Source organism: Elephas maximus, chromosome 1, assembly GCF_024166365.1.
Source record: "Elephas maximus indicus isolate mEleMax1 chromosome 1, mEleMax1 primary haplotype, whole genome shotgun sequence".
Classification (NCBI taxonomy): Eukaryota; Metazoa; Chordata; class Mammalia; order Proboscidea; family Elephantidae; genus Elephas; species Elephas maximus.
In genome coordinates, this window is record NC_064819.1 from 145,962,131 (window position 1) to 145,972,857 (window position 10,727).

Here is a 10,727-nt window from a genome sequence, read left to right on the forward strand (position 1 = left end):
ATGATACTGAATTCTATTAGTTAACATTTTGTTGAGAATTTTTGCATCTGTATTCATGAGAGACATTGGTCTGTAATTTTATTTTTTTGTGGTGTCTTTGGTATCAGGGTTATGCTGGCTTCATATGATGAATTCAGGAGTATTCCTTCCTTTTCTATGCTCTGAAATAATTTGAGTAGTACAGGTGTGAGCTCTTCTCTAAATGTTTGGAAGCATTCTCCAGTGAAGCCACCTGGCCAGGGTTTTATTTTGTTGTTGTTATTGGGAGTTTTTTTAAAATTATGTCTTCGATCTCTTGTTATGAGTCTGTTCAGATTTCCTGTCTCAGTTTGTGTTAGCTTAGGTAGGTAGTGTATTTCTAGAAATGTGTCCATTTTCTCTAGGTTCTCAAATTTGTTGGAGTACAGTTTTTCATAGTATTCTGTTATGATTCCTTTTATTTCAGTTGGGTCTCTTGTAATGTTCCTCATCTCATTTCTTATTTAGGTTATATGCTTCCTCTCCTGTTTTTCTTTTGTCAGTTTGGCAATAGTTTGTCAGTTTTGTTGACCTTTTCCAGGAAACAACTTTTGGTCTTGTTGATTCTTTCCATTGTTTTTCTGTTCTCTATTTATTTCTGCTCCAATGTTTATCGTTTCCTTTCTTCCGGTGGCTGTGGGCTTCTTTTGGTGTTCTCTATTTGTTTGAAATGTAGAGCTAATGTTTTTATTTTGGTCTGCTCTTCTTTTTTGATGTGTGCATTTTTTTGCTATGAATTGACCTCTGAGCACTGCCTTTGCTGCATCCCAAATGTCTGGTATAATGCATTTTCATTCTCATTTGATTCTAGGACCTTTTTTTTTTTTACTCCATCTTTGTTTTATTCTATTACCCATTTGTTTTCAAGCAAGGTGTTATTCACTTTCCATGTGTTTGATTCTTTTTCCTTGTTATTCCTTTATTGATTTTTTCTTTTATGGCACTGTGATCAGAGATAACGCTTTTCTCCTTGACCCTCCTGTTACTAATTTCTACTTTCGTGGTGTTGTGATCAGAGAACATGCTTTGTATTTTTTCAGTGTTTTGGATTTTGTTGAGAGCTGCTTTGTGGCCTAAAATGTGGTTTATTCTGGAGAATGTTCCATGTGTGTTGGAAAAGAATGTCTACTTTGCTGCTGTTGGGTAGAGTGTTCTATATCTGCCTGTGAGGTCAAGTTGATTGATTTTGACCTGTAGATGTTCTGTAACTTTTTTGAGTTTCTTTCTAGATGTTCTATCTTTTACCGAGAATGGTGTGTTGACGTGTCCTCCTATTAAAGTGGAACTATTTCTCTTTTCAGGGAGAAATAGACAGAATTTGCTTTATGTATTTTGAAGCCGTGTTGTTGAGTGTATAGATATTTATTAAGGTTATGTCTTCTTGGTGGATTGTCCGTTTAATCATTATTTAATGGCCTTCCTTGTCTTTTATGATTGATTTTGCCTTAAATCCTGTTTTATCTGAGATTAATATTGCCACTTCTGCCCTTTTTTGGCTACTGTTTCCTCAATATACTTTTTTTCCCCCATTCTTTGATTTTTATTATATTTATGTCTTTGTGTCTAAGGTGTGTGTCTATTGTAAACAGTATATTGATGGATCATGCTTTTTTTTTTATCCATTCTGCCACTCTCTGTCTCTTTACAGGTGCATTTAAGCTATTTACTTTCTGTGTGATTATCAATAGGTATAAGTTTATTGTTGTCATATTGTGCTTTTTGTGTGTGGGTGGGTGGTGTTGATGTTTTCTTTTTCCTTTTACTTTCCTGTGCTGAGTTTCTTTTGTTAGTGGATTTTATTTTCTTTTATTAGTGGATTTTCTTTTCTTTTATTTCATTATTATAGATTTTGTGTTTAATGAGACTTTATATTTTTCTTCTTTTTTATTCTGATGAGTAAATTTGTTAGCTTTCTTTGTGGTTACCTGGAAATTTGTCCTTCTTGTCCTAATTTTGAACCATTCTTTTATTAGTTGATATCACCTTGACTTCCTCTCTATTTGAAAGTTCTGTACCTACACCACTTATTCCCTCTTTCAATGTTTTGATGTTATCATCATTTACAAATTGACGTCTCTGTTTTCCTCTTTTAAGTCTTTTAGCTTTGTTTTATTATTGAGAGTTCTTTACCTAGGTGGTATCTGGCTGATGTTTTTCTGTGTTCTAGACTCTAGTTGTTGTCTGATGTTTGTTCTCTAACCCAGGGACTTCCTTTAATATTTCTTGTAAGTTTGGTTTGATTTTTCGAATTCCTTTAATTCCTGTTTATCTGGAAATGTCCCAGTTTCACCATAGTATTTGAGACAGAGTTTTACAGGATATATTATTCTTGGTTGGCAGGTTTTTTTTTTCTTTCAAGTTTTTCTATATGTCATTCCATTGTTTTCTTGCCTGCATATTTTCCTCTGAGTGTTCAGAGCTTAGTCTTATTGTTTCACCTTTGTAAGTGACTTTTTGTTTTTCTTGAGTGGCTCTCAGAATTCTTTCTTTGTCTTTGGTTTTGGCAAGTGTGATTATGATGTCTTGTGACTTTCTTTTGGGATCTATCCTATACAGGGTTCATTGAACTTCTTAGATGGTCATTTTTTCCTCTTTCATGACATTTGGGAAGTTTTCTGCCAGCAAGCCTTCAATAAGCCTCTCTGAGTTTTCCATTTTCTTCCCCTGTTATGGGACTTTGATCATGCATAAATTTTTGCTCTTGATTGTGACTCACCTAATTCTTAGGCTTTCTTCTTTTTTCTTCATTCTTTTCTCTGACTTTCCCTCAAACAATATGATGTCCCAGGATTTGCCTTCAATTGTTTCAAATTTGCTTCTAAAACCTTTTATTGAGTTGTCCACTTCTGAAATTTTGTTTTCTACCTTTTAGATTCCAGTTGCTGCTTTTGTATGGTTTCTGATTGTTTATTTATTTTGATGTTTTGTTCTTGTATTATTTTCCTGAGTTCTTCTATTGCTTTGTCTGTGTTTTCCTTGATTTTGGCTATGTTCTCCTTGGTTTTGTCTGTGTTTTCCTTGATCTATTTCCTAATCTCTTGGATAGCCCTAAATATTGATCTTTTGAATTCCATATCAGGTAATTCCCACTGCCTTTTCTTCTACTGGAAGGTTATCTGATTCTTTATTTTGGTCACTTGGTGGAGTCATCATGTCCTGCTTTTTTATGTTTTCATATATCTGCTGTCTCCAAGACATTAAGGTATTATTTTCTGTATTAATTGATTGTGCATTTGTCCATTCTGTTCTGCTTCTTTGTTTTGTTTCCATATGTAAGGGTGGGCAAGCCGGGCATGCTTTGCCGCTAGCTCGCCTGCGGGCACTATAGCTCTCACCATGTTTCTGGGTGGACAGGCCAGCAGCAGGCAAGGCAAGCCCACTTTACTGTACACTGGTTTGGCAAGGTGGCTGAGAGTAGAGTGGGTGGGTGCCGTCTGCCTCCTGATGTTGTTCCAGCAATGTAGGAGCATTCACAGCCTCTTTCCAGATATGTGGGGGTGTTGGATGGGGAGTGGTATGGGCCCACTTCACTCCACCGAACAGTTGGTTGAGTGGCTGGAGAGGAGGGACAGTTCAGGCCCACTGCAGTAGTGGACTTGAGAGAAGGATGCCCTAGCCATGGCAGCACAGTGAATGGGAGAGTGGCATGTGGGGCTAGGTGGGAGAAAGAAAGAAAAAAAAGAGAGAGAAAGAAAAAAAGTTAGCGGGCAGGTGGGGGTGGGGCAGACTTGGAACCAGCGGGAAAGAGGGGGGAGGTGGCATATGGGGCTAAGTGGGACAGAGAAAGAAAAGGAAAAAAGGTGAAAAATGGCATGGGGGGAGCTCGTGTGTGGGGGTGGGGCTGACCTGGGCTGGTGGTAGGCTGGTGGCTTTATTTCCACAGTGGTGCAGTGCCGCCTGGTGGGAAGAGATAGAGCTTGTGTATGAAGCTAGGTGGGAGGGAGAAAGAAAAGGAAGAAAGGGAAAAAATGGCATGGTGGAGGCTGGTTGATAGGGGTAGAGGGGAGGTGGTGAGACCCGGGGTAGCAGCAGGCTGGTGGCTCTCTACCCCCGGTGGTACAACTTGGTCTGGTGGGAAAGGATAGAGGTGACATACAGGGTTAGGTAGGAGGGACAAAGAAAAGGAGGAAATGGGAAAAAAAAGGTGTGGCAGGAGCTGGCATGTGGGGGCAGGGCCAACCTGGGGTGATATTGGGCCAGTAGCTCTCTACCTGCAGCAGTGTGGCAAGGTCCAGTGGGAAGGGGTAGAGGTGGCATACAAGGCTAGGTGGGAGGGAGAGAGAAAAGGAAGAAAGGAAAAAAAATGGTGTGGTGGGAGCTGGCGGGTGAGGTGGGATGGACCTGGGATGGTGGTGGGCTGGTAGCTCTCTAGGCAAGGCAGCATGATGTGGTCCAGTGGGAAGGGGCAGAGGTGGGGTACAAGGCTAGGTGGGAGGGGGAAAGAAACAGAAGGAGAAAAAAATGGCACAGCAAGAACTGGCAGGTGGGGGCAGGGCAGACCAGGAGTGACAGTGGACTAGTAGCTGCCTAGCCGAGTGGCATGGCATGGCCATTTGGGAAGGGATGGGGGTGGCATTCAGGGGTAGGTGAAAGGGAGAAAGAAAATAAAGAAAGGGGAAAAATGGTGTGGCAGGAGCCAGTAGGTAGGAGCAGGGCAGAGTCAGGGTGATGGTAGGATGGTAGCTCTCTAGCTGGGCAGCAGAGCATAGCCCATTGGGAAGGAGTGGGGATGGCATATGAAGCAGAAGGGTGAGGGACGGGAAAATGTGTTTCTCTGGTTACTGGGTGCACTGTCTTCTGTTCGGAGCTCCATGAATTTGCCTTCCTGTACTCCCTGTCCAGGGTCATTACTGGCTGTGTTCCAAAATGGAGATGCTACGCTGCGTTAGTCAGCAGGGGACCTCCACTCTGTATCTCCCCTCATTCTCTGCCTTCCTTCAGTTTCTTCTTCCATTTGTTGCTTGATCTAGTTCTTTATCCCTTCATTTGATGCTTAGGGTTCCAGGACTGACATCTGAATCTCTTTTACTTTTTTTCAGGTCTTTGCTGCACAGGGATGGCATGATGTGTCTGTGCAGGGCACCATGTTGGCTTCGCTTCATTGTATATAGTGAATTTGAAACTGAAAGTGAGGAGTGAGATTAAGAAATTTCCTTCTAAAGTTTCTAGCATTCCCAGAATCTTTCCTACCAAACACTGAAACCAAAGATCATTGAAAGAGAAGTTTTTGAATCTGGAGACTGTTCTTTTGTCCTCAGTTTCTGTATGAAAATGAAAACTTTACTTGGAAGAAAAAAAAATGTGTGTGTGTAAGTATTTGTTTATAAAATTCCACAGGATATGGAGTTTTATGTATGTCATTTCAGAGCCTCCTTTCCGTATTGTAAGGGTCTCCACATCCTAATTGGAGAATATCTCTGATTTCTCAGGCTAAGATTGTGGCTGCTGCCATAATTCCATGAAATCACGTGTCAGTGCTAGTCCTCTCCCCTTCTTCCATCAATGCTACATGAGGTCACAGAATCTTCTGGTTCAGCCTCTACCCAAGTTTTACATAGATCCTCTCTCGCAGCGTGGGTCAGTTGTCATTTCACGCCCTCCCCTCTACATATGTTCAGCACAGACACTTTAAATAGACTCACATAGGTCACAGCTCTAGTACACTCCCCTGCCTCTTTCACTGAGGCCTGTCTTCTCAGAGGCATGTTGTCCAAGTGGGCTAAGATCTCTTTCCTTGTAGAACCCATAAAACCTGTCCTCCCAGTTCCTGTGGATACAACTTTTTTTTTAACGCCTTTCCCTAACACAAGAACCACCCTGTCCCCCCCTCCCTTTTTTTTTTTTTTTAAGAATATACAGCTATATTGCCTCTATGGACCTAGACTAGTCCATCCCTACCAGTTACCTTCTCTTTAGTATCTGAAGCATAAAAAGGTAATCAGTCCTTCTGAAGATAAGAACGGTAGTACAATAAGTCCCCAGGTTACAAACATCTGATTTATAGACAACTCCTACTTGCCCTTTAATGTTATGTAAATTTGCACTCACTTTGAAATGTTTGAACCAACCCCTACTTGCAAAAAATCCTTCATCACAGTCATCTTCACTTGCTGCATGTGCAGTTTTTAAATCATTGAAAAGGCTTCAAGCCTTTTCTTACACTAAACCAAACCAAAACCCATTGCCATCAATCTCAACTCGTAGCCACCTTCTAGGACAGGGTAGAGCTTCCCCATAGGGTTTCCAAGGAGTGGCTGGTGGATTCAAACTGTTGACCTTTTGGTTAGCAGCCGAGTTCTTAACCACTACGCCACCAGAGCTTCTCTTGCACTAAAGTAAAGCTAAATAAGAACTGCATGCACCTGTTCCAACTTACCTATACGTTCTCAAAGACACACTTAGGAATAGATCTTGTTCATAACCTGGGGGTTGCCTGTACACGCAATCATTGGTACCTTACCTCTAAGATGTCGCATAAAATGGAATGTCCTTTTGACTTTTAATTGTATTAATAAAACTTCCATGAAATTTTAATAAGACATCCAGATAACCTAGAAATAATTTTTGGGCATCATAGACATGTTTTTTTTTTTTTTTTCCAGGTGGGGTGAGGGCATGGTGCCCATCCCCAGCATCTATGCCCACTCTATCTGCACACCATTGACAAGAGTGGAGGTCAGAGTTGAGCAGACAGATTCTGAGAGTCCTCTCATGTTTGGCTACTGTCCTGTTTTCCTGTTGGGTCTTCTTACTGTACTTTTAAGATCAGCACAAAATAGTGTATTACAAGTTACTAGAAAGTAGAAAGCTCAAGAACCAAACAGGAACCAGAATAATACAGAAGGAAGGCTTTTCTTACTATACCCACCTGGATAGGAGAAAAAGAGATGCTGTCATGGATTGAATTGTGTCCCTTCAAAATATGTGTCAATTTGGGTAGGCCATGATTCCCAGTATTGTGTATTTGTTCTCCATTTTGTGATCTGATGTAGCTTTCCTATGTGTTGTAAATCCTAACATATGCCTGTGGTTAATGAGGCAAGATTAAAAATTAGGTTATGTTAAAGAGGATTAGGGTGGGATGCAACACCCTTACTCAGGTCACAGCCAGGATCCAATGTATGGGGAATTTCCCCAGGGTGTGGCCTGCATCACATTTTATCTTGCAAAATAAAATGTGAGAGAAGTGAGCAGAGAAAGCAGGACCTCTTACCACCAAAAAATTAAAGCCGGGAGCAGAGCATGTCCTTTGGACCTGGGGTCCCTGCGTTGAGAAGCTCTTAGACCAGGGAAAGATTGATGGCAAGGACCTTTCCCAGAGCCAACAGAGAAAGCCTTCCCCTAGAGCTGACATCCTGAATTTGAACTTTTAGCCTCCTAAGTTGTGAGAGAATAAATTATAAATTTCTCTTTGTTACAGCCATCCACTTGTACTTCTGTTACGGCAGCACTAGATAACTAAAACAGATGCCAATATCAATTACGTATTACGTTAATTGAATCTCTGTATGTGATTCAATTAAGATTTTTTCTCATACTAAAGGTTGCAAGATAGTGTATTCATCACAACCTCGTATCCTATCATCTTCTGGTTACATTGCTATCAAATAATTAAGCTGCCTTAATAAAATTATATGAAAATTAAATGATTACGTTTTAGAAATGGGCTGCTTGAATCTGTTCAATTCTAAGCCATAATAAACTTGGCACCATTAAAAAGGATTGGAAGTGAGACATAAAGTGAGCACTGCTTGGCATTCTTCCATTAAAACTCCTGCTGTGGAAGATTGGCCCTTTCAAAGAACATCAGACATTAAACTGGTATTTAATTTAAAAATCTTTAATCAAAAACAATACCAACAACTACTGAAACTTCACTTCATGTCAATTCTAACTTGTAATTATGAAATCACTGCTAATGCTATCAATAAAATAGGATACTTTGACTAAATATTTTGGAGGAATACTGAAACCATAGTGATCACGAGATCACTCTCACATTTCCAAAATTCTGTAGTAGTTTAGCTGAAATTAAGAACAGAGGTTTTGAGTCCTTTTAAACTGAAACTGCAGGTCTGCCTCATTCAGTTACTCTCATTCTAATTAACACAGTAAAAGCATAGTATCCTAAAATCTGTCGTCCTGAAAAATTATGGTCATTTTTATAGTTATAAGTATCATAATAAAGAAAAGATTAAGACCACAGAAACCGTTTCATAAGTGTCAGGGAACTATAAGCAGAAGATCTAATTTATTTAAGGAAAAATTTCCAGATGATTGGTTGTATTGGGAAATTAGGAATTTGGCCATGAGACTCACCAGATGAATGCTATCTCAACAGACATCATATGAGATCTGACAGTCATCCATGTAACTACCTCCTATTATTTATTTGGAGCCCTAGCGACACAGTGGTTCAGAGCTCCAGTGCTAACCAAAAGGTCGGCAGTTCAAATCCACCAGCCGCTCCTTGGAAACTCTATGGGGCAGATCTAATCTGTCCTATTAAAAAAAACTACAAATCAGAATCGATCCAATGACCTTGAGTTTGGTTTTTTTTGGATTGTTTATTCAAAATATTTTAGACTTGCCCAACAATGTTTAAGTTTTCAATTTTCTTTCCTGAATATTACTTTATGCACAAGATCATGACAGGGTAAAAGAATAATGACAGAAGAAAATCATCACAGAAGAGCAATAAGAGGTCCTGAGGAACTGGAGCCCTCTGAAGTAAACTTGGTAAGAATCTACCTCTGTCCCAGTTGGGAAGCAGTCGATGTCTGACACATGCATATTTGATCAGCCTCTGAGTTCAAGTAGAGGAAGAGCACCCTGCTCAGACAGGTGGAAATGCTTTGGAAACTGAGCAGTTCGTAAGTAGGTGTCAGGATGAGACCTGATCCTGGAAGCATCTCGCAGTCAAAGCAAAGCCAGCCTCAACTACAAGTTAGAGATAAGACTTCGAAAGTTCAAGCTAATCCTGGGAAACAATAATAATTAGACGGTAGTTTCTAATTTAGTTATTACTTTCTTATTTTTAATTTTTGTTTCTTTTCCGTATGTGTAGGAGGAGAGTTGTTTATTCATTTTGAACTTTACTAACAGCGTGTGTCTTGGTTATCTAGTGCTGCTACAACAGAAATACCATAAATGGATAGCTTTAACAAACATAACTATTCTTTCACAGTCTAGGAGGCTAGAAGTCCAAATTCAGGGTGTCAGTTCCAGGGGAAGTCTTTTTCTCTCTGCCAGTTCCAGGGGAAGGTCCTTGTCATCAATATTCCCCTGGGTCTAGGAGTTTCTCAGCACAGGGACCCCAAATCCAAAGGACACGTTCCACTCCTGGCTCTACTTTCTTGGTGGTAATGAGGTCCCTCTCCCTCTCTGCTTGATTTCCTCTTTTATATCTCTAAAGAGATTGACTCAAAATACAACCTAATCCTGTAGATTGAGTCCTGCCTCATTAATATAACTGCCTGTATTCCTAACTCATTAACATCATAGAGGTTAGAATTTACAACACATAGGATAATCACATCAAATCACAAAATGGAGGACAACAACATAATACTGGGAATCATGGCCTATCCAAGTTGACAAGTATTTTTGGAGACATAGTTCAATCCATAACGGTGGGTCAACTTCTAAAAATCTGGTTATTGTTCTCATAGTTGTATATTTATTTAATAAGTGTAATTGAAGAAAACTTTTAAAACAATTAATATATTTAAAATTTAAGACTGGTAGACTTAAATGAGAAGAGTTAGAAGAGGGGAATAATGTTAATTTTTTCAATTTTGTTGTGCTTTAGGTGAGTGAAGTTAAATTTTAAGTGGCATGATTACTTCTTAGATTATTAACATTTTCCTAATGTCAGCAGAATCAGTTTTTTTATTTTAGCAAGACAAAAGGAAACCGAGCGACAAGGAAGAGTTAAAGTTAAAATGTCAAAGTAGTAATTCCTCAGGGTATTGAAGGAGTTTTCATCTTTTTTGGCTCCCCACAAAGCAAAATAAAACTTGAAATTCCCAGTAATCCCCAAAAGAGCCCTCAGAATTGGGTAATCCCTGATAGGTAAAACAAAACTGGAATTAAACCTGGGATCTCAAACTAGACCCAACAGTAGCATTTATTTTCTGTGCTCAGCTACTAACTGAAAGATTGGCAGTTTGAATCCTCCCAGTGGTACCATGGAAGAAAGACTGGCGATCTACTTCCACAGAACTACAGCCTTGAAAACTCTTTGGAGTGTTCTACTCTGACACACATGTGGTCATCGTGAGATAGAATCAACTACACAGCAGTGAGTTATTGGAGATGAGACAAACAGATTTTTAAAGTATTTACCACCAGATGGCACTGTACATTCAATTTTGCAGTCTTCCCAACAAAGTGGCCAGGAAGGGGGCAAAATGTTAGGTAAGGCAATACAGTTAGTCTTGTTGAAATTTCTACAGCTTACTAATTTAACTAAATCTTTAAGTTATATGCCTAAATGCCTTGTAACCGATTTGCCAACACCTTAATCTTGTATCAGCAAGAAGAGTTGTGTTGATGAGAACGGCTCAAAGACAGCTTTAGGGTTGTTCTTTGGCAGGTAGAAAACTGAATAACAACGAGGCAAGAAATTGATAATATGTGAGAGGGCAGACAGGAAAAAGAAATACATTTACAAGAAAATGTATCATCTCGAATTTTCTTTGGTTTCC